Source organism: Neophocaena asiaeorientalis, unplaced genomic scaffold, assembly GCF_003031525.2.
Source record: "Neophocaena asiaeorientalis asiaeorientalis breed wild unplaced genomic scaffold, Neophocaena_asiaeorientalis_V1.1 scaffold618, whole genome shotgun sequence".
Taxonomy (NCBI): domain Eukaryota; kingdom Metazoa; phylum Chordata; class Mammalia; order Artiodactyla; family Phocoenidae; genus Neophocaena; species Neophocaena asiaeorientalis.
In genome coordinates, this window is record NW_020173978.1 from 647,855 (window position 1) to 675,516 (window position 27,662).

Here is a 27,662-nt window from a genome sequence, read left to right on the forward strand (position 1 = left end):
ACTAAGGGGGGAGGGGTGTGGATGGCGTAGAGGATCAGTGCAGAGGAGGCTGAGAGCCAAGAGCTCCAGTGCTGTGGCCCTGTGGCGGCTTAGCGTCATGACGTGCCATTGCTTGGAGGGTGACCTGTCCTGCAAGATCCTACGTTTCCAGAGGGCAGGGGCTGGGTTTTTCTCTTCTCTCATGCTCTCTAGAACTGGGCTGAGAACCCAGAACGGAAGATGAAATGATAGAGAGCTGAGGGAGGGTACGGCTGCTCCCGGCTGGCTGGGAGGACCAGTCATACTCAGGGCATCAGGTGTTGCTGGGGCAATTTTTGTAGATGAAAACAGTCACTCAGCAACATCAGGTAAGGCGAGTGGCTTTCTGCCCTACATGGAGGCCCCTGCTGCTTTCAGCATCTGCTTGCCCAGGCTACTCACAGCCATGGTCTGGGGCAGTGCAGTAACAGTGACAGGCGATGTCCACCTACCAGGCACTGAGCCCCAACTCAAAGAGCCAGGCCCCTACCGACACCATTTCCAATACCCAGATTAAAGAAGCAGGGAATTCAGGTGCTAGGAGTTTAGACTAAATGAGGATTTTAACCCAGCTTTATCCAATGTTGAGGCTCAAGCTTTTGTCAGCCTGAGCCGCCCTTATCTTTATTTTTATAATTATTTTAAAAATTTATTTATTTTGGCTGCACCGGGTTTTAGTTGCGGTATGCGGGATCTTTGTTGGGACATGTGGGATCTTTGTTAGGGCATGCGGGATGTAGTTGCCCGACCGAGGGATCAAACCTGGGCCCCCTGCATTAGGGAGCGTGGAGTCTTACTCACTGGACCATCAGGGAAGTCCCCGCCCTTATTTTTAAAGTAATCTCTGAGATGTTGCCTATTTTCGGCCCTGAGAAACTCACTCCAGCTTTATCCCATTCTGATCTTTGCTACTCATGCTGCAGATGCCAGCAAAGCTGTTGCTTGTTTCTGAACTCTGCAGCAGCCTTTGCACAGAAACAATAAAGGAGGGAAGGAATCAGGAAGGCAGAGATGAGGCTGGCTCCTCCTGGGGTTCACTGGCACTTTCCCAGGGCACTCCACCCTTCCTCCAGCCCACAGCCCTGCCCTACCCTGAGTCATGCACTCTTCAGCACTCTTGGGGTAGCTGGTCCCCTTGTGCAGACACAGCCTTCCTCCTCCGTGGCCCAGGCTCACACCATCCTACCACGCATCACCCTGCAAGTGCTTCGCTCCCTCAAGGTATTCAACGGCCACAATCCAGGCTTACTTCTGGGCAAGATGCTTCATGGGTCTGCAGTATGCCATGTCTCCTCTGCTAGACTGTGAAGGACTTGAGGACAGGTACCTTTCATTCTCTCATCTGTGTGCTCAGTAAGCACCTACTGTGTGCCAGGTACAGTGCTGGGCACCAGGGTGCAATTGGGGCTGAAACGCCCAGAGGCTTCCGACTGTTCTGCCACCCTGGCTGCCCCTGGGTGTACCACACAAGCCTCCTCACGGTCCTTCAACTAGAGGGCTCCAGGAGCTCAGGGCACATCAAAACCCACGTCTTGGACCTCCTGGACTTCGCTGGCCTCTCCAGGTATGTACCCGGTGCAGGGCAAGTCCTCACAGGAGCGGGTGTGGGGCAGTTTTCACGATGATTCATCTTATGATTGCCTCGGAGAATATAACATACTGTTGGATGCAGACATGCCTGAGACCTTGAGAGCCACTCTGTGCCAGTCTCCTCACCAGCAACCCTCAGAGTCAAGTTTGGCTGTGGATAGATCCTTTGCTACCCCTTCCTTTCCTCCTATTGGTTCCAGGATCCAGCCAGTCCTCTCTCTCTATTCTGGCTTCTGTTTCACTCAGGGACTGGTGGCCTTGGTGGCAGGTGCCACTTCCCTGGAGCCTGTGGATTTCTCATCAGCTCCATCCAAGAAACTTGACAGGAACCTGAGACCTTATATCAGGTTCTGTGCTAAACACATTGCATGAATTATCTCTTCCTCCAACAATCCTATAAAATAGACATTATTATTATCATCCTTATTTTACAGTGGGGGAAACAGGGTCATAGGGTTTAAGTAAATTAACAAGTGATGGAATCAGGGTTTGAATCTAGGGTTGTTTATTCTAAACCATTCCTCTTAACTTCTACAGTGCCCTGCCCTGCATTTGTATTTGAGAAAGGCCTCGTTCAAAGGCATCCATGATATCACGTACCAAATGGAGGAATATTTGCTTAGTAGAGAAGGAAATAATCCCTGATTAATGGGTGGGAGCACCTATGGATATTATGTAGGATTAAAATATCATTCTACTTTTGATTTAGAACATAACCATCAGGCCTCGAAACTACACCTGTGAAAAGGCAATGAGGCATCTCACCTAAATTTCTTCCCCGTGTAAGTCCTCTGGGGAAGATGTGTGGTCCAGGGTCTGGAAAGCAGAACTGCTATGGGGTCCTTGGCTATGGAAGAGAAACCCTGACTCTTAGTCTGGATTTTTAAAGGTATTGGTGTCTACAAGGGGGTTCCCAAGTCAGGAAGAGGCTGCTGAGGAACTTGGAAAGTAGGGTCGCAGTCAGGCAAGCCCTTATTTTTCTCCCTGGGGTCACTTAGCACCTGAGAACAAATGACACCTGTTACACCAAACTGTTTAGCAGGTCACACTCCACTCTGTTCATTTCTCCATTGTCACCTCTATCTGAACAGCCTTGTTATAGCCCTTGTAAGGATTTTAGAAGGATACATTTTTTTTTTTTTGCGGTACGCGGGCCTCTCACTGTTGTGGCCTCTCCCGTTATGGAGCACAGGCTCCGGACACGCAGCCTCAGTGGCCATGGTTCACGGGCCCAGCCGCTCCGCGGCATGTGGGATCTTCCCGGACAGGGGCACGAACCCGCGTCCCCTGCATCGGCAGGCGGACTCTCAACCACTGCGCCACCAGGGAAGCCCCTAGAAGGATACATTTTTAAGATAATCTTTTAAAATAAATAAAGTTTTAAAAAGAATAGCTTTTTTGTTTGTTTGTTTTTGTTTTTTTGCCGTGCTGCACAGCATGCAGGATCTTAGTTCTCTGATCAGGGATCGAACCTGTGCCCTCTGCAGTGGAAGTGCGGAGTCTTAACCACTGGACCACCAGGGAAGTCCCAAGAATAGTTTTATATTTACAGAAAAGTTGCAAAGATTGTTCAGAGGATTCTCATACTCCCCCACCCAGTTTCCTCTATTGTAACATCTTGTATTTGTCACAACTAACGAACCAGTATTGGTACATTATTGTCAACTAACTAGAGTCCATACTTTATTTGTATTTCCTTAACTTTTACCTAATGTCCTTTTTCCATCTCAGGATACTTCCTCACATTTAGTTATAATGCCTCCCTACCCTCTTTCTGGTCTGGACAGTTGCTTAGACTTTACTTGTTTTTGATGACCTTGACAGTTTTGAGGTGTATTGGTCAGGTATTTTGTAGACTGTCTCTCAATTTGGGTTTTCCTGATGTTTTTCTCGTGATTAGACTAGAGTTAAGAGTCCTTAGGAGTAAGACCTCACAGCTAAAGTGCTATTCTCATCACATCAGATCAAGGGTACATTCGATCAACATGACTCATTACTGTGGCTGTTAACCTTGATCACATGGCCAAGGTTATGTCTGTCAGGTTTCTCCACTGCAAAGTTACTAAGAGGATGCATTCTGTGTTGTAACAGCCCAGTCACTAAGATGGGAGGGGCAGCACCCCTGGAAGTCTGCATGGTGGTGTTAATAGTAACCAATGAGGGAACCCACAAAAAGGATGGTGAATCTCAGAGGGTAGCGCCCTGTTAGTGTCAAAGGCTTTGGGCTCTACCAGGCCAAAACAGGGAGCTGGTCTCCTTCATCTCAGTGTCCCCGGTACTTGGCACAAGGCTGTCTGATGAATGCATTGGATTTTTTTCTTTTGCAGATGCATTTGTTTTCGTTTTGCTGTTGCATTTTTTATTTTTAAAGAAGATGTTGGGGGTAGGAGTTTATTAATTAATTTATTTATTTTTGCTGTGTTGGATCTTCGTTTCTGTGCGAGGGCTTTCTCTAGTTGTGGCAAATGGAGGCCACTCTTCATCGTGGTGAGCGGGCCTCTGACCATCGCGGCCTCTCTTGTTGCGGAGCACAGGCTCCAGACGCACAGGCTCAGTAGTTGTGGCTCATGGGCCTAGCTGCTGTGCGGCATGTGGGATCTTCCCGGACCAGGGCTTGAACCCGTGTCCCCTGCATTAGCAGGCAGATTCTCAACCACTGTGCCACCAGGGAAGCCCTGCAGTTGCTTTTTTTTTTTTTTTTTGCAGTTGCATTTTTTAAGTTGAGGTGAAATTCACTTAACATAAAATTAACCGTTTTAAACTGCACAATTCAGTGCCATTTATACATTCACAGTGTTGTACAACCACCCCCTCTATCTAGTTCCAAATGTTTTCATCACCCCAAAAGAAAACCCCATAGCCGTTAAGCAGTCACTCCTCATTTCCCTCTCTCCTCAGCCCCCACACCTATTCTGGATATTTCATATAAATGCAATCATAATATGTGACCTTTTGTGTTTGGCTTCTTTCACGTGGAATAATGTTTTCAAGGTTCATCTGCACTGTAGAATGTGTCAGAACTTCATTCCTTTTATGGCTGAGTAATATTCCATCGTATGAATAGACCACATTTTGTTCATCCATTCCTGGACATTTGGGTTGTTTCCACCTTTTGGCTATTGTGAATAGTGCTGTTATGAACATTCATGTATAAATATCTGTTTTAGTACCTGTTTTCAATTCTTTTGTGTATACCTCTGCATGATTAGATTTCTGAAGAAGGTGATATATCTTCACAGGTTTTTAGGAAGCTGGTCAAACTTATGTAGCAGCTCTGGTTATGGACTAGGGCCTGTGGGAAGGGGATTTCTGTCCTGGGCCTGTCAAGTTATCATCTTATCAATAGGTTGGATAAAGACAGCACACATGTATCAAATTCTCCTACAAGAAGCCGAGAGAAAGAGTTGAATCACAATTCAAATACATAAAGAGAGCAAAGAATCAAGTCTTGCAGTAGATTTCTTCAAATGATTGTCCAAGCACAGGATGTGGGTGGACTGGTTTAGCAACAATAATGCAGAAACGAGCTCAGAGTTTGAGCTGAGCACAACTCTATGTGAGCCAAGGCAACAGCTACCAAACAAGCAAATGAAGGCGGCATTAACAGAGACATAGCATTCAGGAGAGAGGTGACTGCCCTGCTCTGCTGCACGCTCAGCCAGACCCACCTGAGCTCTCAGGCCTCTCTGACATGTTGGGGTATGCTGTGGGTCAGGAGAAGGTGACCAGACTACAGAGGCCTGGAAACCAGGTCACGTGACAAGTGGGCACAGGATCCAAGTGTAGGCAGGGAGGCTGGAGCAGGGTCTTTGTTGTCCAGGGTCTGCAGGACTGGTGCCCAGGAAAGAAGGCTTTTGACCCACCAGGGAGTGAGCTCCCTTCCTTTTAAGGAAGGGTGTATGGAATGAGCAGGGGAAAGATTCAGAAGAACATCAGGTATGCCCAGGTAACTCTGGGGGTCAGATGACTCCCTTGGGTTTTTCAATACTGAGAAACAGATTTAGCCTGACGGGGAGAGAGGGGAAAAGAGAATGAACCTCCAGTGGGGTTGGTTTTGTCTCTTCACCTCCACTCCCCTTCCTCTCCTCCTCTTTCTCCCTTCTCCTCCAGGCTGACACCCAGCACCATTCTATCCTGGGAAGAGGCGGCTAAATCTCAACACAAGTTAAGGATTTTTGTAAGAATGATGAGCTGAAATCAACAGGGTAGAATTTTACTGGCTAGGTTATAGGGAATTCCCTGGCAGTCCCGTGTTTAGGACTCTGCACTCTCACTGCTGAGGGCGCGGGTTCAGTCCCTGGTTGGGGAGCTAAGATCCCACAAGCCATGTAGCGCGGCCCAAAATAAAATAAAATAAAATAAAATAAAATGACTAGGTTGTAAAATCCCAGGAAAATGTTTGTTTGTGCCATGATGGTGAGTGAAAAAAAGCAGAGGATACAATTATATGTGCATTATGACTAGGTTACAATGCATAGAAAACTCTGATACAAAACACACCAAAATCTTAACATCAGTTATCTGTGTGGATTAGGACTGTTAGACCTTTTATTTTGTTTTATATTTTTCTGTATTTTTCAGATGTTTTTTAATGAAGAGACATTATTTCTATAGTCATTAAAAAAAAACTTTGTCTAATACATACTTGAGAATGAATTTAACTGGGATAGCTGTGGGGTTCCATGGAAGCTGCCTGCAGTTTTCGCCTGGCCACTTCCTGCCTTGCCCGGGGCTGGCTGTGTGGCACACCCCACCTCCCTGGACCCACTCTCAGCGGTTCTTCTTGTCCCCTGGACCTCCCGCACAGGGCTCTGTTCCCAGCAGGCACTTGGGAAACTTCAGTAAACACATGACATTTTGCTTGAAGAGCCACACAAATAAGTGACTCAAGAGTTGGAAGGAGAGCCCTAGCCCACTTTCAGGTAGAAAAGACCCAAGGAGTGGGGAGACCACAAGACGGGCACAGCCAACAGCACTGGGCAATTGCCAGGATGTAGCAGGCCTCCCTCTTCCCAATGGCACTGCAGTTGGCCATCAGCCTGGACGGACTCTGAGTCCTGAGGAGCCAGGGGCTGTGTTCGGCTCACGTGGTCTCCAGACATCTCCGTGTGAGAGTCCGGATTCACTGAGTGCCTCCTTAGTGCTATACTGGGCTGACCCTTTGTGTACATTCATTTCATTCACACAGCAAGCCCACCAGGTCAGTGTCCCATTTTACCTACAAGAAAACTAAGGCCAGAAAGATTAAGCACCAGGTCATACAGCTCATACGTAACAGACATGCTTTTAACCACTATTGCACATGACCTTAAAATTGTCTACAACACTTCAGCTTTCTGCTTGGTAAAGTGGCCTGTCTCTTGTCCTACTTGACCTTGATGCAGCCCCATTGATCGTTTGGTTATTGCATGTGATGACACTTTAACTGTGGCCTTGGAGAAAGGATCTCCTGCTTACTTCCTCATCTCTTGCGGACGGCAGAGGGCTGGAGGTAACAGTTGCAGGGACCCCACTCCCATCCCCAGCCCTGGCTCTGGTGGCCCGTTCTGGTCCCTGGGGGCAGCTGGGGTTTGTGTGGGCTTGAAGATAGAAAGGAGACCCTCAGGGAAATCACATAAGGCAGGTCCCAGATCCTAGGTTGCGGTGAGTTCCTGTTGCCAAGGGCACTGTGATCAGGGCCTGGACAGGACAGTTGGAATTTCACAAAAGGGCAATTGGAGGTCATGACCACAGAGGGCCTTTCTGTCCTTCAGATTCTAAGATTCTACAATTCTAAGACTCTCAGATATTGACAGGCTCGGAGGGGGGCAGTGGGTTGGTGCCTTTTCCTACCTGCTCAGATGCTTTCAGAGCCTCAGCCTGCCCACTCAGGGACATAACATAACCATAGGCATCCTTTCCTTTTGAAATGAATTTTAAAATATATTCTGGTTTATTTTTTAATTTTTATTTACTTATTTATTTGGTTGCGCTGCGTCTTAGTTGTGGCAGGGGGGCACCTTAGTTGCAGCCCTTGGGCTCCTTAGTTGTGGCATGTGAACTCTTAGTTGCGGCATGCGTGTGAGATCTAGTTCCCTGACCAGGGATCGCACCCAGGCCCCCTGCATTGGGAGCGCAGAGTCTTAACCACGGCACCATCAGGAAGTCCCACCATGGGCATCCTTGCCACATGCCAAGAATGGGACTGGTGTTTGTGTGGCTGCTAGCAGGACTTCTCCTGAGGGTCGAGGAGACTAACCCCTGGGGGTGAAGGCATAGCACTATGAACTAACTCAAGAAACATTTTCTATCATGTGCTGGGGAGAAATGGTTGTTTGGGCTGGGTGCTGGGGATACAAAGAGTGATCACCCAGTCCCTGCCCTTGAATGGAGGCAGATAGACCCAGAGATGGGGTCTTGATGCCGAGACAGAGGGCACACGGGGGATGCGGGAGCCAGAGGAAGGGTCCCTAACTCTGGGGACATGTACCCAGGGACTTTGCAAGGCTGGTTCTCTCCTCCCTCAGTTCCTCCAACACTCTGTGGGGCCCAGGCTGATGGCCTCTGAATAACCAAGGGCTATGCTGAGTCTGCCTGCTGCCCAGGCCCAAATATATTGAGTCATGGCAGCCCAGCTCTGGTTGCTGGACATCAGGAGAAAGTGACAGCTGCCGCGTGTGGCCCGTTGGGTAACTGAAAAGAGGTTAGTTTGCAGGTATTGAGTAACCGCTGGGCTTCCTGAAACTTCAAGTTTCTTTCTGGACCACTCCCCATCTTCCTCCTTCAGGGTCAGGCTGGGGGCTGGGGAGTATCTACAAACCCTCATCCATTTATTTATTCATTCAATGGTAATTTGCTCACCACCTCCCCTTCTCCTGCGTGTCCTGGGCTTGGGGGACTCCAAGAGACATCCATGGGGTTCTGCCCTCCTGAGTTCCCTGGCTCAGATAATGATACCACCATCTACTTCTACAGCCAAGGCAGAAATCCAGGCATCAGTCTGGACTCCTCCCTCACACCCTCCACGTCTCCCCTTCTGTTATTCTGTAGTGTCCTGTCACATCATTTATTATCTTTTATTGTAAAAGCTCCAATTGTCTATCTTTTCCTTCTAGACTGAATGAAAGCAGGGACTGTGTCTATCTTGTTTTCTGCTGTATTCCTGGCACTGGCACAGTGCCAGTGCTTAGTAGATGCTCATTAAACATTATTAAATCCCTTGAATTCCATTCCCTTAATATTCCTTGGATCCATACCCTTCCCCCTTCCCCCAGCCACAGCATTTGCTCAGATCTCATCCTCCACCTGAACTACTGAGCAGCCTTCTCATTGCACTGCCTGCCTCACCTCCCCCATCCAATTTATTTTCCACACTGCATCCAGAGACCTCATTCTAAAGTGCCCGTCTGTCCTACTCAGAGCCCTTCCTGGCTCCCCATCACTCTCAGGAACAAGGCCACGTTTCTTGGATGAAAAAAAATTAGGGTAGACATGACTGATCATTCCACTATCATTTTCCCTGTGAAATGATCAGGAAGATAAGCAATAATACAAAAACTTGCCATGATACTATATAAACTAAAGATAAGAGAGGATCACAAGGCAAAGTGTGAGGGAGAAATTGCACTAACTAGATGGTAGACAGGGACAGACTGAGAAACACATTCTTGGATGACACACCACTTGCTCCTCCCTCTGAAACAGAATAGCATGTGTCATACTGTGTCATTAACTGACCACGTGCCTCCCTTCTCCTTTACTGCAAGCTCCTTAAGGACAAGAACCGTGTCTAAAATTTATCTTGATGCCTCTGGCACCTAGCACATGCCTTGGCACGTAATAGGCACTCAATACATATTTGTTGAATGAATGAATCATAGGATTAAATGAATTAATGAATGAAGAACCAATGGTTCCAAAGTAAATAAAACAGACTAATTCCCACTGCTTACTCTTCTCTCAGGGACCCAGGGACAGCAATGACTAAATGGACTTTTGGCCATACCCCAACCATCAGGGTTGTTGAGGGCATGGATTCCAGCGCCAGAAAGTCATGGTAGAGTCCTGGCTCCATCAGTTATTAACTGTGTGAGCTTGGGCAAGTAACCTAACCTCTCTGTGCCTCACCTTTGTCACCTGTAAAATGGGGATAGTAATAATACCAATTTAGAGCATTGTTGTGAGAACTAAATTTACGTGCATGTGTGTAAATTTAGTGTGTGTATTTAGTATATATATATGTATACACATACATATATATAAATAAATGTACCTGTATATACTATACTATATATTATACTATATATGCTATATACTACATATAATATACACTAGATATAGATATAAATATAGATAGATAGTGATATTTAAGTTCCAGCTATTATTGATGATGTTGGTGATAATTCCCTAATAAACCCCATCAGCTTCTCTTTTTTTGTGTCTACAACATCTGTTTCACGGTGGGATTGAGACTTCCACCATTATTAAAGCAATGCAACGTAAAGGTGAGAGGGGCAGGAGGCGGTGCATGGCCTGGCTTTTTCTCTGCCTGGTGGAGCAAGAGTGAACAAAAACAATTGACACGGGACCTGTGAAAAGATCCTACACACAGGAGGAAGAAAACTGTTCTGAAAATTCAGATGAAGAGTTTATTATGCCTGAAATGATTTTCTATGAGAAACAGAATAAACCTCTAAAAGTCATCTGCTTGGTATTCTCAAAACAAACACATACCCCAGGAAGCTTTCATACAGTGGTTATTTGCTGGATGCTTCCCAAGTGGGCAAAGGATGTGAACAAGCAGTTTATAGAAATGGAAATGCAAATGGCTTGAAAACATGAAAGGATGCTTGTTTCCCTCATAAGAGAAATGCAAACCCAAACTACAGGAAACGTGATTTTTCACCTATTAGACTGGCAGGAATCCAACAGTTTGATATCACAGGGTTGTGAGGCCCTTGTGAAATCCACTGTGGGGATTTTTGAATCCTTTGGGGATTTGACTTCGAAGAATTCACTCCTCCTTCCTTTTCAGCCATGTTGTTTAAGTGAGATTTCTTCCATTCCAGCTCCAGGGGTGGCCCTGATGGCCTGAAGCCTACTAAATTTCGTATCATCCAGAGGAGATCATCGAAAATTGGGAAGGCTACTTAGGCACTCTGAGCTTTGTTTCCTTGTCTGTAAAATGCAGACAGCAGTAGAGACTCAGGGAAAGCAGCCAGCACCGTGTCTAGCACATAATCAATAAAGTGACACATTTTATTGACTTTAGTAACTGGGTACATATGAGTTTAAATATATGTGCTTGACAATCTGAAGGCTTATAGAATTACAAACTGGAGCTCTACTTTCTAAACCATTATAGAAGATAAAAACAAGAAAAACCTAGAATGTATAGCAGAGAAGAAAAAACAAAGCAATAAGGAAACACGAAAATAAAGAAGTAAAATGAGACTACGTCAGTTATGAAATAGATATAAATAAATTATGCTATGCTAGGCAAAGATTCTCAGCCTCATGTTTAAAAATAAAATTCAACTAGACTATATTCTGCTTATAAGAAATACTTCAAATACACATAATGTCCAAGTGTAGTAAAGATATATATGTAAAAAATGGGATATGAGTATTAAAAGAAAACATGGGGAAAAGATCTTAGAGTAGGAAAGGATTTTCTAATTATGGCTCAAAATTGAGAAACCATAAGAGAAAAGATTGATCAATTCAACAGCAGAAAAATAAAAACTTCTACAATTAAAAAAGAAAAACCTAAGTAAATTCAAAAGACAAATGATAAGTTGGGAAGAACCATTTTTAATTCAGATAACAGAGGGATAGATAATCTTCCTAAAATATAAAAAGCTAATAGGAATCAATAAGCCCAACAACCTAATAGAAAAATGGTTAAAGGATATAATAGAAAAAGAAATGCACATAGATCTTAAATGCCTCTTTTGTTATGAAAAGATGTGCTCAAAATAAGAGAAATGCAAATCCAAATACACCGAGACAAGATTTTTCACCTACCAGATTGGCAAAATTGCTAAAGTTTGCTATCACGATGTTGGTGAAGCTATGGAGAAATAAGTTCTCTCACAGTGCTGATGGGAGGGTAAATTGGTACAACCCAATGACATGCAATTCAGCAGTAGTTATCAAATTTACAAATGCACAATACTTTTGATTTAGTAATAATATTTCTGTGAAATTTTCCTACATGGACAAAAAGTATGCACACAGCTATTCAATGCAACATTGTTTGTACTAGCAAAAATTGGAAACAATCCAAATGTCTACCAACACAGAATTGGTTAAATACATTCTGGAACCTCGATACAATGGGATACTCTGCAGCCCCTAGAAAGAATGAGGAAACTTGCAATGTGCAAGTTGAAGAAGGAAGATTAAGAAAAATCCCCGAGGTACAATTGCATGATAAAATGCAAGATTCTGTGTATTGTGTATGTTATGTTTGTGTTTTAAAAAAAGGAAAATAAAAAATAAATAAATAAAAAAAGGAAAATAGGGACTTCCCTGGTGGTGCAGAGGTTGAGGGTCTACCTGCCAATGCGGGGGATATGGGTTCGAGTCCTGGTCCAGGAGGATCCCACATGCTGCGGAGCGGCTAAGCCCCTGCACCACAACTGCTGAGCAACCCCCGCTCACCATAACTAGAGGGAGCCCGCACACAGCAACGAAGACCCAATGCAGCCAAAAATAAATAAATAAAAATAAATTAGGGCTTCCCTGGTGGCGCAGTGGTTGAGAGTCCCCCTGCCGATGCAGGGGACATGGGTTCGTGCCCTGGTCTGGGAAGATCCCACATGCCGCGGAGCGGCTGGGCCTGTGAGCCATGGCCGCTGAGCCTGCAAGTCCAGAGCCTGTGCTCCGCAACGGGAGAGGCCACAACAGTGAGAGGCCCGTGTACCGCAAAAACACAAAAATTAAAAAAATTTAAAAAATAAAATGGATTGCGTTTTAAAAAAAAGGAAAATAAGTAGAAATATTTGTATTTGCACAGAGAAACTCAAGGATACACAAGAAAATAATGAAACCACTTTCCAGCTTATGGGTGAAGGGAGAAGTGGGAAGTGGGTAGATGAATAATGGAGAATGGAGGGAGGCTTTTCTCTGTATATCTTTTTTTCTTGTATTTTTAATTGTTGAAACATAGATACATTATTCATTCAAAATTTTAAGTAAAAAAGTTAAAAGACAAAGAAAATTTACATTAAAAACCACAAATAAAGCTATGTTAGGTAAGTGCAAAGTAGGGGATGGTAAGAGTGATATAAGAAATAATAAAAATTGTGACTAAAAGCATTAAATGGGCTAAAAGGGGGATACTTTTATTCATTTAAAAAATACAATCCATGGACTTCCCTGGTGGTGCAGTGGTTGAGAATCCACCTGCAAATGCAGGGGACACAGGTTCGATCCCTGGTCCGGGAAGATCTCACATGCCGTGGAGCAACTAAGCCCTTGTGCCACAACTACTGAGCCTATGCCTCACAACTACTGAAGCCTGTGTCCTCTAGGGCCTGCATGTCACAAGTACTGAGCCTGCGTGCTGCAACTACTGAAGCCCGAGCCTAGAGCCCGTGCTCCACAGCAAGAGAAGCCACTGCGATGAGAAGCCCGTGCACCGTAACAAAGAGTAGCCCCCCTTCACTGCAACTAAAGAAAGCCTGCCCGCAGCCAAAAAAAAAAAAAAAAATCCATAATGAGGAAGGCTTTTATATATTGAATCATAGAGCATCAAAATAGATGAAGTACAAATAGAAGGAGAAGTTAATGTAAATAAAAAAGTATTAAGAGATACATCATTATCAGTCTGATAGGTTACATAGGCTAAAAATAAATATGGATATACATTATTTTAAAATGTATGTGTGTGTGTGTATGGTTCAACTAAACTAATAAAATATCAAAAGATGGATCCTATAAAAAGTGAACACACATCTCCTTTTAAAAATTCCATAAAACACATAAAAAGTAAATTCTAAAAAATAAAATATACATAAACTACAGACTTCAAACCAACGTCCCCCTATACACCTGAAATAAAACTAGAAATTCATAACACAATATTCCTTTTAAACAAAACAAACAACTCCTAAGCTTAAATATTCCCCTAAAAAGACTTTTACTGGGTCAAAGAGAAATTAAAAATTCAATGACCAACTATTTATAAAATAATGATAAAGAAAACTTTACATATCAAAACGTACAATGTGCAGCCAAAGCTAAATTCAGAGGGAAAACATAGCTTTAAATACTTATGTTATTTTAAAAAATGCCAAGAAACAAAATAGGCATTCACTTTAATAAGATTGTAGAAAAAGAACAGAAAAGCTACCCCAAGGTAATTAAAGGGAAGAAAATAATAAAGATAAAAGCAGAATTACTTAGTAAACCATAGAGCTGAGAAATAAATTCAGGTGTGTTTTAAACAAGCAAACAGAAAAATGTCCATGGTATGTCATATAAAACCTGTCATGACTTGGCCCTTGCAGTTTATCTATCCCCTGACCCGGCCCCCCACACTCACCTCCTGCCATTCTGAACTATGGACCCCTTGCTATCTGAACCAAATAGATTGATTTAAATAAAATGTTTGAGAGAGAGCTGGTTCTGTGAGTTCTTGTTGGTTGCTTACCACTGTCATCCACCAGTCAAGTCCACCTACCCTTTAAGGCCCAGCTCAAATGCCCCCTCCTCCAGGCAGGCTTTATGGATCCAAACTACAGCTCAAGCCAGACTGGGGTAAGCTCTGCAAAAGAATTGGTGAATCTAACATTGGGGGCAGAGCGGAGGTTACATCCAACCGTGGGGGTAGAGGAAAGCTGTCTGGTAGAGGGGGCCTTGAACTGGTTAGTGAAGGAGAAAGGATTCCAGTCAGCAATGAGCAGGGGGAAAGATCTCTCCAGGAGGAAGGAAAAGCATGAGCAAACGCAGGGTTGTGTGTGAATGGACTGAGTGATTTGGAAAACTGTGGGATGCCTCATGTGACTAGGTTGTGGAGGCTGATAGGGAGTGGGGATGGGGGGGTGTGTGTGTGAAAAGGTCAACGGGGCAGGTCACGAAGGACCTTGAATGACACTGAGGTGCTTATGCTTCCTCCCGCTGTGGGGGATGGAGAGTAGCCAGAAGTTTCTGAGCAGGATTGTGAGGTTGGAGCTGTCAGATGGTCAGCTCCCTGACGAGCCCCACTCTCACTGAGGTGGGGGAAAGCAAGGTGGTGGGTGGTGTGCGGGGGGGGATCCCTTCAGCTGGCAGGCTGCCCAGGAGAAGCTGGGGAGAGGCAGAGTGGGGAGCTCTGGCTCTGGTGGCCTGGGCCTGGGGTTGGGATAAGGGGCCTGGCCCTGAGTCTGTTTCTCCTCCTTGACCCATTTCCCAGCTTCTGCGTGCCACCTCCCCACCCCCATCACGACCAGGGAGAGGCTGGGAGGCAGCTCCTGGCACCTCCCCCAGTCGCCAAGGGGCTTTTCTATCCACCCATCTGGCCCAGCCCCTGCAGGGGCCTCTGTGGTCAGGTCTTTCTGTCTGCACAGTGGCCTTCTTTGTCCTGAGCAGCAACCCCCTCCCTCTTGCCCTTCTCTCTCTGCCTGTGTTACAAAAAGCACCAATTTTGCAGAGAGACTGGCCATGGCTCTGATCTTGGCTTCCCCCACTGAGTCTCTGTGTGACCGTGACCAAGCCATTTTGCCTGAGCCTTAGTTTTTAGTTCATGAAAAGGAGCTGTGTGAGGAATCAAACTCCTGACAAGAATTGGTCTGCTAGTTAGTGCTGGGAGGTAAACAACAAATGATGGCCACACGGACCCCTACCCAACCTCACGCTGTTCACTGAAACTCCTGATTACATCTCCCACCTCATCCTTATCACTGCCTGGCCAGGTGGCCATCATTTGACAGATGAAGAAACCAAGTTCTGAGGATAGGACTGGCTTCACAGGCGTTGACCCATGCTTTGAAGGTCCCTGTACTTGATTTAGTGCTCTACTATCCCATCTTGAGATTCATACTAATTTTTGAATAAGGGGCCTGCATTTTCATTTTGCCCTGGGTCCCTCAAATTATGTAGCTGGTCCTGCTAGTAGAAAGGTAGAACAGAGGCTTGCCTAGGCCTGGACCAGGCTTCCTCCCTCTGGGGCTGCCTCCCCCGGGTGCCAGCATCTTGGCATGCCAAGAGCCAGAGCTTCCAGGCCGCATTTGACATCAGAGGCCTGGCCCCTGCCCTGGAAATCTGAGGAGCACAGTTCCCGGTCGGTGAGGGAGGCAGGGATGGTCCAGGCCGATGCAGCAGTCCAGAGAGCTAGCAAGACAAGGCTGCTGGAGCCAGCCCAGCCCTGTGTAACCAGAGCTGCAGCGTGGGTCCCAGTGCCATGGCTCAGTCATCACTCCGGGAACTCAGCAGGGCCTTCCTTCCCAGCCCACTGCAGTTTCAGGGCCAGGAGACCTACCGCAGACTCACTGTGTGATTTGGACATTCACTTCCGCTTTCTGCACTTCAGTTTCCCTATATGTAAAATGATAAAGATAACACCTACCTCTTAGGGTTCTGGTGAAGATTAAATTAGATACTTTAAGACAATGACTAGGGCTTCCCTGGTGGCGCAGTGGTTGAGAATCCGCCTGCCAATGCAGGGGGACATGGGTCTGATCCCTGGTCCGGGAAGATCCCACATGCCACGGAGCAACTAAGCCCGTGGGCCACAACTACTGAGCCTGCGCCCTAGAGCCCGCGACTCACAACTACTGAAGGCCGTGCACCTAGAGCCCATGCTCTGCAACAAGAGAAGCCACTGCAATGAGAAGCCCACGCACCGCAACGAGGAGTAACCCCCACTCGTCACAACTAGAGAAAGCCCGCGCACAGCAGTGAAGACCCAACACAGCCGAAAATAAATAAATTTATATAAAAAAAGAGACAATGACAAGCACAAAGAAGGTGATCAGTAGAGTTCTTACTCATTTACTCATACAATAAATATTCATTGAGGTTGCCCGGGTGACAAAGACAGTGCTGTGTGCTGGACATTTAACTGTGAACAGGAGGGACCCTAGCCCTACCCTCAAGCAGATCCCCATTAGAGGAGGAGATAGATATCGACAGTGATAAGACTGTGGTAAGTGATGTGACAGAGGGAGGTACCTGATGGGGCACCTGGGCTGGGACTTAGAGGAGCCATGGTGGGGAGTTAGGAGAAAGGGCCAAGGGTGGAGAAGCATCAAGGGGCACAGGCAGGGGGAGCTGCAAGTGCCAGGCAGGAGGCGAGTGAGGGCTCAGCACTGCAGTCTGACTGGAGCAGAGGCAGGAGGGGAGGTGGGGGGGAGGAAAGGCCTGGTGTGGTAGCCTGCAGAGCCAGGATTTATCTTGAGGGTGGTGGTGGCCACCAGAGGGTGTAAGGCAGGCAATGGATAAAGGGGGTGATGGCACCTGTGAAGGAGGGCTTGGAGGTGTCACGTCCCAGCTGAGCGACAAGACCTGAGCCGGGGCCGGGGCTCCACCCCCAGCACAAATTCTCAGAGTGGGTTTTCTCAGGGGAGATGAGAGCAGTCAGAGAGGGAAGACGAGAAGTCTTGAGAGAGCCAAATGCCTCCTCAGGGTTGGAGAGGCAGGAAGCCTCCTAATGCCTGGCGAGAAGCACTCCTGGGCTTGCCCTCCCCATCCTGACCCGCTGCTGCTAATGGAGCCCTGCTCCCCGCTTCCTCTCGTGGTCCCCCCTCCTCGTGGGGACCATTACGTGTCTGGGCCTTCGCCACTAGCCCGCCTTGGTCCCCGCCGCGGCGACTTGGCTTGGTTGCATGCTCTTCCACCCAGCTGTAACAGAGCCTTGTGTGGGGCTTGCTATGGGACTCGCTGGGCCTCAGTTCCCAGCCGGATCATGGTTCATCAAACTCTTACAAGAAAATGTAAGTAAATACAAAGATAAAAGCAAAGGAGCTCAGGTTGAAGTGGGATGGGGGCTCCTCAGGCTGCCCTAAGTAGAGGAGACTCAGCTGGGGGATTTGGAGCCTGCTGGACTGGATGATCTCCAAAGCCCAGTAATGAGTGTCAGGGAAAGATGTCAGGAGACCTAGACTTCCAGCCCCTTATTAGAGGGGAATCCTAACCCTTTGAACCAAAGTCACTGGGGATGATGGGCAAAACCCTGTAAAAAGGACACCAGACGGGCCACTGAAAAAGGGATCATTATTGCCATTTTGCAGAAGAGGAAACTGAGGCTCAGAGAAGCATCAAAGGAGGCGAGGCAAGATGGGACTCAAGGCTGTGGTGTTCAAGGGCAAATCCCTTGCCTCTGTGCCTCAGGCCTAAGTCACCTGTTGTGGTAGCTCAGACCCTGTGTTTCTCAGGGATGCAGTTTCTTCTGCTGTAAAGTACGGGACTTGACCAGAGCAGGAGCAGAACCTGGGCTGCCCACCTTCCAGTCGACTGGAGGCTCCGGCGGAGCCCTGGCTCCGCATAATGGTAACAAAGGAATTTTTTCTCTGGACCTAAATAGCAGTTACAGTAGAGGGCTGATGGGAGGGGCAAGAAGGGGGCTGGCTGAGGCCTCCAGTGTCCAGGGGGCCTTCCCTACACTGAGACCCCAAGGCCCGGACTCCATAAGTAGGGGCCACAGAGATTCCTAGTCCCCTAGAAGCTGCATGGACCAGCTTGGACAATAGGTGGAGGAGGCTGGACAAGAGGCCTTTGTGTCTCCCGGGTGAAGGTCCCTGGGGCACTGCCGAGGCGGCTGAGCCACACAGGACTGTGTGTCCACCCTGCTCCCGCTCCTGGCAAGGCTGCAGCCAGGCCCCAGTCAGCTGATGTGGAGCCCAGTAGGACTCAAGGTCCCAGGGCGCTGGGCAAGCTCCTTGGCCACAGAAACAGACCTCCTGTGCACTGGTCCAGACACTGAATGTCTAAAGCCATACATGGAAGGTCACTGGTTGTTGGGAGGGTGAGTGTAATTGCCTCTAATTCACAGAAAAGGAGGCCCTGAAAGGGGCTGGAACTGGGTCAAGGTCTCCCAGAGTCAGTGCTGAAGCTGAGGCAGAATATGCACTCCTGACACCTAGACCAGAATGAGAGAGAGAGGGACATTCATTCATTCATCCATTCAAACATCCAACAAGTATTGAACAACTCCTGGGACCTCTGGGACCAGTGAGAAGAAGGCAGACAGACCTGGTCCCTGCTCTCCTGGAGCTCACAGTCCAGGAGAGGGACAGACATAGGGTCCCTGGCCACAGGAGCCATGGGAGTGGGGTTGAGGGTAGAGAAGGGAGTGACGTCTGTGTCTGGAGTTGTCTGAGAAGGCAACTCAAGGGAAGCAGCTGAAGATGATGGACCAAAAAAAGCCGAGTGTTCAGGAAATTTCTAGCGACTCTTCTTGGCTGAGATTAAGCACAGAGAGCACAGGGGAGGCTCCCCCCACCCTCCTCTCCAGAGCTGGAGAGTCAGAACCCTGAATGCCCGGATTTCCTCCTGGAAATAGGAGGCGAGTGCTCTGAGCAAGGTGCCTGGGAAGAATGGACACAGGTTCGGGGAAGGTCTCGCGGTGGGCAGTGACAGGGGCCACAAGGATACCAAACTTTGCAAAACTTTAGCGTCTCTGAAAACCACTCATCATCCCGTATGAGGAAGCCCAGGGAGCCTCGGTCCCCAGGCGGTAGGACAGTCGCCGCCAGCCCCTCCCCGGGCAGCACCCGAAGCGGACGCCCTGACCCCGCGGCCCTATCGCCCGGCAGCGTCCCCAAGTGGTTGGCTGAGTGTCTGTCGGGACGGGAGGTGGTGATGGCTGTGCCTGGGTCTGTCCAGAGTCCGTCCCGCCCCCGGCCTGACCCAGCAGGGTAGGAAGCCGGGCGGGGCGGGCGGGGCTCTCAGGCACGTGGGTCCCCGCCGCGGCGACTGAACGCTGGCGCTGGCAACCGGGAGTCGCGGCCGGGGCACTGCGGGCTGAAGAGCGCCCTGCGAGGTGAGGGCGAGCCACCTGCAGGGCCCGGAGACGAGGAGACGGCGGCGGGCAGGCCCGGATACGCGGCCGGTGGCGGCTCAGCCGGCACCGGGCAGGCAGAGCGGAGCGCGCGGGGCTGGCCGAGGAGGCGCGGTTCCCGGCCGGTGTGAGCGCTCCGGCAGGTCCGTGGTAGAGCTGGGTCTCCACTGGAGCTTCGATCTTGGGGAATGTGGACGGATACCCGCACGGATACCCGGGTGAATGTGCGTCCGCGTATTTGGGAAAGTCTTTGTCACTGGGTGAGTGAGTGCGCCCCTGCGGGGTCGAGTTGCTGAACCTGTGGAACTTGTTTGTGTTTGTTCTCTGGTGTGGGCGCCCCGGCAGCGTGGGACCAGAGCCAGAGACAGGCCAGCCTTGGAAGCCCGCTGAGCCCCCTCCCTCCAGGGGCGCTCTGGGGGGCCACCTCGCCTGGGCATCGGCAAGACTTGGGGGGGCCAGAGCAGAGGCCTAGAAGGACAGTTAACCCTCTGTCAGGGCAGTTTTAATCTGGCAGGCTGCGGTACGAAGGGTCAGTCTGGAGAAAGACAGTTCCCTCTCTCCCCACCCCAACTAGGGCTGCAGGTGTCAGGCTTGGGGTCGCCGGGAGCCAGACCCAAGGGCCAGGCCCTGCTGTGAACCAGAACTGCCAGTTTGGAGTCTGTGGGACTGATGGCAGCTGTTCCTTTCATCATGCATCCCCAGCTTCCCTGGGCCCACAGCCTGAAGTGCCCACTTTGTTTGGGATCTAGGCTGGAATAATGGGGAGCTTTTGAGGGTCAGGGTGGGGCCCAGATAAAGTCTCAGCTATCTATTGGTGGGAGCGGCTGGGAAAGAGAGTCTTTGAGCAAACAGAGGCCCCTAAAAGCTCTCTGGAGACCCAGAGAGCTATAGTCCATCGTGCCTTGTACACTGTGACCGTGGGCAAGGCATGTCCCTTCTCTGAGCCTCAGTGGCCTCGTCTGTAAAGGGGGAGTAATAATGATGTGGAACATGAGGACAGTTGAAGAGCTGGTGTGTGGGTCATGTTCAACACAAATATCCTCCTGGGCAGGCTCAATGCTTGGGGGTGGGGGGATCAGTTCCTGGAGGGAACTTCCTGAAACCCAAATCCCAATCATTCTCCTCCTTGGGCTAAACTTTCACAGGACTTCCACTGGACTAAGCCTGAGCCCCTTAGCCTGGGACTCAAGGCCCCTGAGAACTGGTCCTTGCCACCTTCTCCAGCCACCTCTCCTGCCTGACTCTTCACCCTCTAGTAAATGCATGTAATCCGCTGTGCACAGTAGTCAGTTTCTTGCTTCTGGACCATTGCATATTCTATACTCACTGCCTGAACTGCCCTCCTACTCTCATCTTCTTCAGTTGGAGAACTACCCAGCCTTGGAGGCCAGTTCAGATGCCCCCTCCTCTGGGAAGCCTTCCTTGATTGCCCCAGCTGGGTTGGAGCCTCTTCTGGGCTCTTGCAGTCCTGGTCCCACCTTGGACTGTTACGGTCTCTGTCTGTCTCCTCCTTCCCTCTCCCAAGGTCTGGGGACCCCTGGAGGGCAGGAACTGGGTCTCACTCATTTGTGTGTTGCCAGGACCCTGCACAGTGCTGAACTAAACTGGGAGAGCAGCAGCAGCCCCTAACCCCTGCCCCCTGTCCCCAGCTTCCCCAGTGAAAGCCCGTCTACAGTGGAGCTCCACGTCATTACAAAGAAGGGGAAACCCGAATCAGGTCACCAGAATGGGCGCACAGGTTGTCAGAACAGTGTGTCCTGGGGCACTACAGGCCTCAGGGTGCACAAGCTGAAAACGTGGATTTCATCCAGAAGGCAATAGGGAGCCTTGGAAGTTTTGTGAGCAGGGCATGGTCAGAACAGCATTTCAGAAAGATCTCTCTGGTTGCGGCGTGGAGAATGGATTGAGTAGTGTTGAGTACGTGAAGCTTAGGGCATTTGTGAGATTGACACCAGAACCATCCAGGCATTATTTAAAGTTGGAGCCCTTGTCCCCTTGGCCAAACACTTCTCTGAGTCCTCAGATGCTCTTGCTGAGGAATTTGGGGAGAGTTAGGACTCTCCCTCCCCTAGTAGGAGCCAGGAGACTTGAAATTGATCTCATCCCAGCTTTGCCCCCAACACGCTGGGTGACCTTGGGACAGTTCTTGCCCTGCCAGCCTCTAAAAGGAGGCCAGGACCAGTGAAGTCTTGAATTGAGAGTATGTGGGGCTGGGGGGAGGGGACAGCTGGCATGAAAGGCTTATCACTTTCCAATTCGTCTTACCTTGGGCTGTCCTGGGGTCTGGTTGGAGGGGTTGGAGTGTCACGGTGGGTGACGCTCACAAATGCTTGCCAAGCTTGGACTGCAAAGTGAGACTATGGCCCCTCCTTTTTTGTCCTCCTCCTGCCCAGGGTGCACAGAGCTTTGAGGTTTCTGGATCCTCCAGGGACCAGCTAAAAGAGTGTGAGAACATCACCAAGTCCTCATAGGTGACCCCGTGAAGGCTTTGATTTGGCTTCTTTCCTGGTTGTGAGGAGCCACTGTGCCCCTGTCGGTGTCAGTTTTGCCATCTGTAAATTGGGCATGATGGTCCTAGTGTCCTCGGATGCAGGTTGCTATGAGGATTCTTAAGACAATGTCTAGGAAAGGGCCTTGTAAGCTGTAAAATGCAATGCACAGGGGAGGCACATGATACTTACAGACCTAAATGCATTTTGAAGACGATACAAGGACACAAATGCAATAGTGAGGGATCGTGCTGGTTATTGGAATTTTAACTATTGACAGCCTTCCTCTCCCTGCCCTCTCTGCAGAGACAGCTTACTAGTAACATTTTATAAGTGTATTTCATTTTATCTTCCACCAGCCCTGTAAGGGAGGAATTATTACTCGCATTTTGCAGATAAGGAAATAAAGGCTCAGAGAGCACCTTGACCAAAGTCACAAAGCTGGTGAAAGCTGGGATTCCCGCCTACCTGCCCTACCTAGCTTATCCCTCCGCATTCAAGACAGAAGCCCCATCTGGGTGAGGCCAGGTCCTCTAGTTTTCAGGCTGAGGGAAGTTTGAATTCCATCCTGAAAACACGTCTTCAGTTCTTGCTTGTGGCCTGATTACCCAGCTGCTGGTAGGATAGTATCTGCTCAGGCTGCCCACAGGGCTGGAGAAGCCTTGCTGATCTGGGTGAGAGGGGGTGCAGTTACCCCGGTGAAATCTTTCCTCTCCCCAGCTTCCTTCTGTGGGTCTGTCTGGTGTACCTTTTGACCCACACCTTCCTCTTAGGCCTGCCTTTGTGTCCTCAGGTCTGGCCTCTCCCAGCCATTGGGAGACTGGCTATGGGGGCCTTCCCTGACCTCTGTACTCATCCTAGAGGTCAGTTGCAGGACTAGGTCAGGCCGGGCCCACTGTCTCTCTCTGTCCACATCACCCAGCACAAGCTGGATACAGAGAAGGTGCCAGTGAGTGTTTGGGAAATGAATGACCAGGTGAAAGTAGGTGTATAATAGAAGAGAAAGATCTTGCTCCATGGAGAGATACAGTTGGTTCTTGAGCAGAGGGGTTCCTCTACTCCTCTGTCATGCCATCTCCAAGGACTGAGTTGTGTCTGGTCCAGTGAGTAGCTGGAGTTCCTGCTGGGAAGGTGGGCAACCTAGGCCCTTCTGGGCAGCTGCTTCCTCCTTGGTGCTCCACCCTGGTGCCCTGTCATCACAGTGACAATGACACTGCCTGGGCACTGGAGCATGGGAGGAGGGCCTCCCTCAGACTTCCTGGGGCCCTCTCCTCTCCTCTCCCCCTGCCTTGGGGAGGATCCTGGTGTTGCTACAGCTTCCTGGTGAGCGCCCTATCTCCCCAGCCTCAGCTTGTGGGAGGAGTCTTGCTGTGGCTGGGCTGTGGGCCGGCAAGGATGCTTTCCATCTCACAAGGAAATCCAAGGCCAAGGGATCGGCTCCCCTCACCGGACCATTATGTGTATTGTGGCCTCTCCCGTTGCGGAGCACAGGCTCCGGACGCGCAGGCTCAGCGGCCATGGCTCACGGGCACAGCCGCTCCGTGGCATGTGGGATCTTCCCGGACCGGGGCATGAACCTGTGTCCCCTGCATCGGCAGACGGACTCTCAACCACTGCGCCACCAGGGAAGCCCCCGATCCCTCATTTCTGAACCCCCTTTCCTATCCAACTTCCATGTGGCACCATCTTTGCAAAGATCACCTCCTACCATGTCCTTCCCTGCTTAAGCCCTGCCAGGGCTCCTCATTTTCCTCAGGATTGAGGCCTCAGCCCAGCCTTCAAGACTTTCCGTGTGAGACCTCAGGCCCTCCCACATTCTGTACCACCTAACCCTCCACTCCAACTTCACATGACCCCCAGTCTTCCCCCGACAGGCCACGCTGTCACACCACGGCGTCTTTGCACGTGCTCCTCCCTCTGCCTTCAGTGATCTCCTACCTTTTTGTCTACCTGACAAACTCCATATCATCCTTCAAGTCCCAGCTCAAATGGCCCCTCCTCAGGGAAGCTCTCCCTGACTACCTCCCCACGCCAGTTAGAGGTTACTCTGGATTCCATATCCCCAGGGCTTCCCTTAGTCATGGCTTAATCACTCAAGCGGACTTGGTCCATGTCTGTGTCTTCCTCCCAATCCGGACTGGAGCTCCTCAAGGGCCTGACAGAGTCTGATCTGAGTCTGGGTTTGCAGGGTCTTTCCGAGGTTGGGCATATGGGGGTATTAGCAAGTGTTTGTTGAGACACTGTGACTCCTGGGAAAGCGATTTATGATTGTGTTACTCTGAGAGTCTAGACTCCCGTGGTTCTGAAAATCTCAAAACCAAAGCTGTCAGAAGCAATGAATAACAGAAGTGAAGAAACATCTAGCATTCACTCCTGGAACCAGAGACTCCTGGAACTGGACTGTAAGAACCAATGAACTCCAAATCCTGGAAGCACTCTGAGTGAGGCAGTCAGAATCACAGGCTCACGTATATCCTGGCCAACACTTCTGTCCCTTTTTCTACCTTGGGGTCTCCATTCTCCCTCTTTCCTCCGAAACTGGACCCTTCCTGCTTCTCCACAGACCTGATCACGGCCCCTTCTAGGAGGCTTCCCTGACTCCTCTGACCATGACCCCTCCTCCTCTGCTAGGTCACCTGGTAAGACCCCCTGCTGAGAAGTGTTCGGGGTCTCTTTGCCAAGATGGGCAGATGCAGCCTCCACATCAGGGCAGCGCATGATCTGCTAGCCCCACGGAGCACCCACCTGCCCCCTTGTCTTACTCATTCCTCATGAGCTGTCTTATGTAGCAGTGATTCTCCCTGTCTGACCAGTGAAGAACCTGAGGCTCAGAGAGTGGAACTGACTTGACCAAGATTGCACAGCATGGATGGTTCCAAGTTGGAGCCTGAACCCAGGGTTCTTGCCTCTTGAGTATGGCTGGAGACGTTCGAGTGTGACGGGTTGGGGTGGAGTCCAGGGCATTGTGGTTCTGAACTTGTTCAGTTTAGCAACTGTGCGGGGCTCTGCTGTGTCAGAGGTGGATCAGATGGCTTGGAGTCCTGCCCTGGAGTGGGTTTGGGGGTGCTCGACCCCACACTAAAAATTAGAAGACCAGACCTTGATAAGGCCCTTGCTCTTCAGGAGTCTCAGTTTCCTGATCTGTAAGGTGGGAGGACCAGCCTAGCTGACCTGAGACCCACACACTCAGATGCTCTGAGCTCAACCCCAATGGGTGGCTCCTACGGTCAGGATCCTGAGGGCTCCCAAGGGGGAGAGAGATTCCAGAAGGGGCTACAGAGACCCAGGGCCTCCAGCGGAGGCTGCGGAGGCTTCACACTACAACAGCACCTGCTGATAACATCTGAGGTTAGCCCTCAGCTCTTTCCCCAGACAAGCCCCAGTGTTTGTGGTGCAGAAAGCACACCAGACAAGGCTGGGGACCTATTGGCCTTCAGCCCCATGGAGGACACTTGGGAGGGGGCAGAGGATGACTTCCAAGATTCTTCCTATCCTCCAACCCAGCCTTGCCCTCTCTACTCCCCTCAAGCCACAGGGATGACTCACAGTTTCCCAAACATATTGCCCCAGTTTTCGCTCACTCTGCTCCTCTTCTCTCTCCACCCTCTTGACTCCTACCCATCTTCCAAAGGCAGGTGTCCTCTCCTCCAGGAAGCCTTCCCTGATCACTGCCCGCCCCCCATTCCCATTAACGTCCCTCTTGGTTCCTTCAGCTCTCATCACCTTAAGTTGTCGCTGACTATTTCTGGTTCTTCCCCTGTCCTCTTCCCTCCACCCTCAGCCTTGACAGTGAGCTCCTCAAGATCACGGAAGGGTCTGACCCACCTCAGAGTCCCTAAGTGCCCCGCACAGGGACAGGTGTAGGTATGGCAGCCCCTGTAAAGGGTGAGTGGGTGATAGGGTATGGTGGGGTGTAAGTCCTGCTGGGGCTCCCTCAGCTGCCCTCCCTTCTGAGGATAGTCTTCAATGTGGGAACCTTGATCTGTGGTCAGTCTGGCTGTGACCTTGCTTCTCTGCCCATAATACCTGTGGGTTTCCTGCCCCTCTTATCTTCCTGGGATACTCCCATCCTCCCTGTCTTCTTCACATGCTAAAATCATATCTCTTTTAATTATTTCACAAAATGAGTCTAAATCATCTCCTTTAGTTATCTCGACAAACTTACGAGGCAGGTACTGTTCTTAGATTGCAAGGAAATTGAGAGTTAAGTTGTGGAGCTGAGGCTTGTCCAGATCCTATAGCTGGGAATGGCAGAACTGGGATCTCTCACCTGCCCAGTGCCCTCCCCTGCCCCTCAGTGGTGTTCTGGATCCAGAGCCTCTGTTTTCCCTTCACAGCACTCCACCCCCAGCAGAGGCAGGCAGCAGGAGTTTCCAGAATGGTGATGGGTCACTTTCCCCTGTCAAACTGGACAGGGCCAGCCAGGTGGGTATGGAGCAGGCAGTACATTCCAGAGCCACCCTAGTGGAGAAGCTGGAATGTTGTCCAACCACCTTGGAAATTCTGCAACCAGCCTGGGAACTGCCCCAGTCACTCCTCCTGGCTTTGGGGTCACTAGCCTGGGACCACAGGGAGAAAGACCCAGTGTGGGATAGAGGCAGAGCCAGGTTAAGGGAGAGGGTAGTCCGTCTGCATGCTAGGCTTGGCTCTGCCCTTGGCTTATTGGTGACCTTGGGTGAGATCTTGGGCTACCCTTTCTGGCCTTGATGGGTTTTTTTTTTTAACTGTAAGATGGGTACAGTAACCATCATGGCTGCTTCACAATGGGGAACTACCAGGAAGAGTAGATCTTGGGCCCTGCCAGTAAGACGTTCCCTCCGGTGGAGAATTAATCAGGCAAAACTGTGGGGCTCAAAGAGGGCTGGTCAGGGAGCTTCCTGGAAGAGAGGATCCGGGCTTTGGAGGGTATGAGGTAGTTACCCCAAAACTGGGTTCGCCTCTTCATGGGCATCAAGCCAAAAGGCATAACCCAGCCAAAGAGCGGGAGAGGGAAGTACTTACTACTTGCAGCAAGTAAGGAGAACACCGGGGACCTTTCCCAAAGCAGTGTCTCACCGAACAGCAAAATTGGGGGAGTTTTAAGCTAAGGGTACATGAATATTCACTTGCAAGGGATATGAGCAGAGAACTCAGCATATAATTGGGGCAAAGGTTGACAGGGTCTAAGCTTTAGTTGACTGAGGACTCAAGTCAGAAAAGGTCATCATCATCATTCCTTAGGTTCCAGTTGATCTGGTGGTTGAGCCCTCAAGGGGGGGTTCAATTTTGCAGAACTGCTCAAGAAAGTGCTCCAGGCTAATCTTTACCATTGAAACAGAGCTGGGAATCTTTACAACTGATTTATTGTATTTGCTATTGCTACTTCTCTTGCCCTTAAGATCATTAATTACTGAGACCTGTTCAAGGGCAAGCATTTTTGGCCAGGCTTAAATCCTAGGCCTAATATGGCTTCTCTCATGCCAAGAAAGCCATGCCTGGTTTTCTTTCTCTGGGGAACCCCTACCTTATCTGCTTACAGTCAGGGGCATAGCTCCTAAAGTCAGACAGACGGGGGCTGCTCCGCCATTTGCTAGCTTTGTGACCCTGGAGAGGTCATTCAACCT

The 27,662-nt window shown here is 49.5% G+C and overlaps 1 protein-coding gene across 9 annotated transcripts in view; it reads left to right on the top strand.

Moving 5' to 3' along the window:
• Positions 1-840: 840 nt before the first annotated feature.
• Positions 841-27,662, top strand: part of P2RY2 (purinergic receptor P2Y2) — a 35,610-nt gene continuing 8,788 nt past the window's right edge. The window contains exon 1 of one of the 9 annotated variants that reach the window (XM_024753318.1): positions 841-1,582. The gene's annotated coding sequence lies outside the window, so the exon portion shown is untranslated. Of the gene's footprint in view, positions 1,583-16,403; positions 26,485-27,662 lie in introns of those variants that run through there. The other 8 variants (XM_024753316.1, XM_024753313.1, XM_024753310.1 and 5 more) reach the window with 8 other exon arrangements.